General features: G+C 37.6%; 1 long non-coding RNA gene across 1 annotated transcript; it reads left to right on the forward strand.

Moving 5' to 3' along the window:
* The first annotated feature begins 642 nt into the window (after positions 1–642).
* On the forward strand, positions 643–5256 carry LOC135206086 (uncharacterized). Its single transcript, XR_010312673.1, has 3 exons — positions 643–912; positions 1910–2062; positions 5068–5256. It is a non-coding gene; the product is annotated as an uncharacterized LOC135206086 (long non-coding RNA).
* The last annotated feature ends 231 nt before the right edge of the window (positions 5257–5487 follow it).

Consider the following 5487-nt stretch of genomic DNA (forward strand, 5'->3'; position numbering starts at 1 on the left):
ACACTCATTGTCATCATAAATTTTAGGGAAATTATCATCATTATTTACGACACTCATTGTTATCATAAATTTTAGAGAAATTACCATCATCCCCATCCTCGCCGAATTTAATTTGGCTGATCTTATGGGTGTTCTAACTTTCCAAAAAGTCTAATGATTGTACTTTGGTTATTTTTATATAATCGCCAGCAGTCTAGGTATCGCCTTTAAATTTAAGGAACGATTAAACAACAGAATATGGAAGACTTTATGTGAACATTTGATCAAAGCTTGCATTAACATTTAGTTTATACCGAAATGAAGTCGAAGACCACTTTCGTTTTATAGGTAAGTAGAAACACACGATTGAAAATCCCGGTTAAATACGTTGTTATAATATGTTTAATCTAATCATCCACCTATCAAAGGCCATTAGGCCTATGCGAAAAGGAGGTACCGAAGTTATCTTTCAATTTTTGAAAGATGCCTACATTAGGTGCACATCACTCCGTACTAAATATCTCAATTTATGCCGTAATGCATTCCGTATATTTAATAAACCTCTGTGGTAACTGGGTGATTTGATAGTACAGGCAGGCAGGCCGGCTGACAGACCTTCAGTCGAAGGTAAGGAAAGAAATTTACGGTCATTTACCGGTGGGACGCTTCTTGGGAAAGTGGTGTGGTTGAAGACAGCATGGCATCAAGAAGTTCGGTTCTATCTTGTTTTACTGAAGTACGGAAATCATTATTGGAACGCTATTTCTCTTAGGAAGCCTATCAGAAGACAATTACTCGAGATTTTCGACAGCTGAAGAATGAATTTGAAACGAAAGCAAGTTTTTTTTTCAGGAAATTTTGTGTCAAGCTATACAACTATTCGTGGTATTTCTACAGAAGCAGTCCGCACGGACTGCAAGGAACGTAACCGCGGTACGACATCCACTAGGGATTGGGGGCCGTCCAATGTATTTCGCCGTGTTTAGTACTGGCCCCTGAGGGGTTAATTACAGTCTTCCGAATAAATATTATTTAAAATTCTTGTTCAGTAGGTAAAACTGCATAGAAAAACCGCAACTGCCATAGTCTAGGCCGCCGCGGATAAGTACCCTAGATCTACCCTTTTGGTGGTTGTGGCAAGGATATTCCATTATGAAAACCCACAAGTTACGCAGTTTTATTCTGTAATAATAGTAACTCTAAAACGTCTTAGTTGGCCGGTAAATGATTTATAAAGAGATGGAAAATTAAATAGTTAGGTTTACGGTAATCCAGTTTTGATTCGAAGTGTTAACATTTCGCAAAGACTGAATTGAATAGAGACGTTTGACCATCTAGTTTTCCTCCCATGACATAGGGAGGTCAGGTAGGTTTTTACTTTTGACATGTATAAATAAAAAGTCCATTTTAACTTTGGCTGGGCATATTCTACACGCTGGTCTCGGGCCTGCTTGTGCGTTGCTCGTGGTCTATTGGAAGGTTACTGGGAACATTTAAACTGCTGAATTTTTTTTAACGTAAGGTCTTATGCAGTGTGAAATGGATATAGAAATACAAATCTTTCAATACCATTCGTAAGGTAAAGTGTGTTAGTAAGCACTGTTGCTCAAATGACTAGCTACCTTGGCCATGATCAAGCAGAACCTTAATCACCGATTCCTATGGAGATGCATTAAAGTTTTTTTTTTTTTTTTCAGTAGGTTTTTTAGGAAGTTCTAGTTTAAAGGAAGGAAAAATTAACGCTTTTACCAGTGCTTACAGGCAAAGGAAGGTTAAATTGTGACAAGTTCTAGTACAAAATTCCATTTGAATAGCTTAATGTGAATGTGTAGGTGCGTGCTGTGGAATTAATTCAGGATATATTCCAGAACCACTAAGTTGCGGTGTAGCATTCTGGTATATGGTGACTCAAGTATATTGTATTTTCCAGGAAAGTGAGGCGTTTGTGAAGAGATTGAGGAGTTTGTGAGGAAACTTGGGATTGAAATGGATACTTTGTGAGGAAACGTGTTATGGACTTCCGTTTTATGCTGTGGGGAAACTCGTCGCATTCGCCTTGGATATGTGTCAATTACCCTAAAATGTAAGTAATTCCTATTGAAACTTTGGATCACTGTGTGTGTGTGTGTGTGTTAAAGTTTTGAGGTGAAAAGTGTTCCTACACAAAATACTTATTATACATTTAAGCTGGAAACAGTTCTTGGGGCTGAGAGAACTGTCACTTCAGTGGTTGCTTATCGTTCTATTTCTCGAAGTTGTTTTTTTTCCGGACCAGCAGAAGAGGCTCGTCAGTCCTCCAAACCCATCTTATGATTTATTGCAAGGGCAGTTTTAGATTTGCTTTACTTTTATTTATTTTTTTTAGCATAAAGTATTTGAAAAAAAACCAGATCAGGCTCCTTATGAGGACTCCTATTGCTTCCCCGCCGTCCTTGTGTTATCCACTGAACACTCAGCCTCGCGTTAAGGAGATCTTAAACTGTCGTTCACAGTTTAAACTGCCTTCAACAGATCTGTGTTTTCTATTGGTCATAGGCTATTTTATCTTTCTTATGGTAGTGTTCCAAGACATTAGTAGTTGTAGCATTTACTGGTGACATGATGCTTCGTTCCTGCAATAAGGTACCATAGTGCATTATGAAAGATTCAAGTCATCTTCCAAAGATGTGAACGGGGTTGTAACCCTTGATAGAGAATTGGAATGGATCATGAAATGGTTTTGTCTTAAGGAAGGAGGCAGAGCTCCAGTAAAACTAACATTTGATTAACCAGTCTTGTATGTATCTTGCATCCATGTTATGGTGCTCTGTGCATGGGTAACATTGCTTTACTAAGAATACCCTAAATATTTGACAAATCTTGGGGTTTCTTCTATCTCCCAGCCTTTTTTTTTTTTTTTTTTTTTTTTTTTAAGGAAAAATTTTTTTTAGACCTTTTCCTTTTCTTCAGTTCTGCTCTTCTCCCAGTAAGTGCTTGGCATGTCTAGATGTTGAAAGGACTGATGTCAAGTACACTTTGACCTATGACCTTCTAATTTAGGGAGCTTTTTAAAAATAAAAGGTCAGAAAATTAAGCTCTTTGATTATAGATTTATTTGTTGAGAGACTTTGACTTTATTCAGTCATTTGCAGGGTTGAAGATGTCAGTCCGGATGAATACCTTTATTGATATCCCACTAACTGGTTAGTCAAAACTTTCCTTTCCCTTATTTCCTCTTTTACCATTGCATGAACTATTTGCTGTTAATTGACTTCGTCTCAAATAGCCATTATCTTGCTTTACTCTGGGTTTATCATTTCACCTCATGTATGTGTTCTGTACAGCATGATTTATTGAAAATTTTTATAGAAATTTGAGAAATGATTGGATCTTAAAAGCTTTTCTTTAGTTCAGTACAAAGTGGAGTTTTTTTTAGTCATTTCTTTCCTTGATTAAGCTTTTCGTCAGTACAGGCTTCAGTGTTAATGGATGGACTTTGCTTTAAGTGACATGTTACCACTTTTTTTGGCTAATACTGTTGAGTTGTGGCTGCTTTTTCAAGGTGAATAGGACACCCTTGTCATTTTCGTGACAGGGCTTCTTGCTCCACTCCTACCTCTGATGTTCATGAGGAGGATTAATTTGATTCGAAGTTTCTCAATAATTGGTCAGTTTTGTGAACGGGTAAAATGTTACCAGAAGGTTCCCCTCACCCCCTTTTTTTTCATACTTTCAAAGGAGTTTTAGATGTTTATGGGATACGAGATTGGTGGTCCCAGTTGTCTTGGTACCCTTGGTGGTTGTCTTTCAGGTAATAAAGACGATTAGTGCATTTCAGTTTTCAGCCACATTTAAAGGTTGCAGGAAATCAAGGTGGCATTCCTGCTCCCCTGATCATTACGTCACTGTATTTAGTCCAGCTGATGTTTTCTGAGTTTGCAGGTTAATATAATTTGGATACAATTAAAATGTTTAGTATATTTGTGGTTTTTCTTAAACGCCAAATATGAGGGTTAAATTCATTTCCTGATATCTTAATTATCAGTTTCTTGTATCTGCAGGGTGAATTCTGTCTCTTGTATCTGCAGGGTGAATTCTGTCTCTTGTATCTGCAGGGTGAATTCTGTCTGTGGTTATCTTGCAGGTGAATTCTGTCCTCTTGTATCTGCATGGTGGGCTTCGTTGGAATTCTGTCTCTTGATCTGCAGGGTGAATCTCTTGTCTTCTTGTATTCTGCCCTTGCGTGAATTCTGTCTCTTGTATCTGCAGGGTGAATTCTGTCTCTTGTATCTGCAGGGTGAATTCTGTCTCTTGTATCTGCAGGGTGAATTCTGTCTATAGCTTCCCTTTATAGCCCTCTTCAGGATTGTATGTGGAATCCATAAGCGTTTTCAGCAGAATGGGCGCGACTTAAACTATTCAGCCTTTAGAAAGCTGCTTCGGTAATAATTGGCAGTGAATTGGATGGAAAACCTGGTTTAGCTGGAGTGTTTAGGATACAATGGTTTTTTATGGTGGTATGTGGAAGGTATGGAGAAAATGCCTTGGAGTTGAATGCCTTTTCCAATTTGTACATCAAAGTGCTCTCTATATTTTCAAAAGTATTTGGTGGTCATGATGCTTATTTACTACCAACGGTACCTCACCATGGAGTTTGTGTACCGTGGATTTTCATTCCCTGGCGTAATCATCTTTTTTGGCAAGTTTTTCTGTAAACTATTTTGTAGTGCTCTAAAGTGTACTAATGTGAGTAGTGTTTTTTTTGGACTCCGTGCTTTAGAATAAATTAAAAGTGATTGTGTACTTTAAAGATTTTAAAATGGTCAGCTTTGCTTGTGTAATAAGCTTTTTGAAATAATCATCTTGTGAATATTTTGCTTAAGTGCCTTTTAGTGACTGATGAATGTTGCGTGTGTAAGCTTTTTGAAATGATCTACTTGTGTATTTAGCATCAGAGCCGTTTAGTGATTGGTGTATCGAATGTTGCCTATTGTTCATATTGGATTCAGATGGTCCAGTCCCTTTTTTCACTGCTGTCATCCGCCTTTATATAGTCATCCACACTACAAAGTTTCAGATTTGGTGTTCTTACTTTTTATCTATTTTCAGATTTGAGTTTACGAGGAGAATACATAACAAACGACCAAGAAAGAAGCGAAAGTATGAAAAAGGCAACGACCAAGAAGGAAGCAGAAGTGTGACACAAAACGACCAAGAAAGCAGCCAAAGTATGACAGCGGCAACGACTAAGAAGCTGAAGTGTGATAGAAGCAACGACAGGAAAGAAGAAAATTTAAAACGACAGAAGCGAAAAGGTTATGAAAAAGGCAACGACCAAGAGGAAAGCAGAAAGTGTGACAAAAACGACCAATAAAGCAGCCAAAGTATGACAGCGGCAGTGGCAACGACTAAGAAGCTGATGTGTGACAGAAGCAACGACAGGAAAGAAGAAAATGTAAAACATGAAAAAAAAAAAAAAAAAAAAAGGCATGTTGATAGTAAATATACATGAACAAAAAGAAAGATTAC

Source organism: Macrobrachium nipponense, chromosome 29, assembly GCF_015104395.2.
Source record: "Macrobrachium nipponense isolate FS-2020 chromosome 29, ASM1510439v2, whole genome shotgun sequence".
Lineage (NCBI taxonomy): Eukaryota > Metazoa > Arthropoda > Malacostraca > Decapoda > Palaemonidae > Macrobrachium > Macrobrachium nipponense.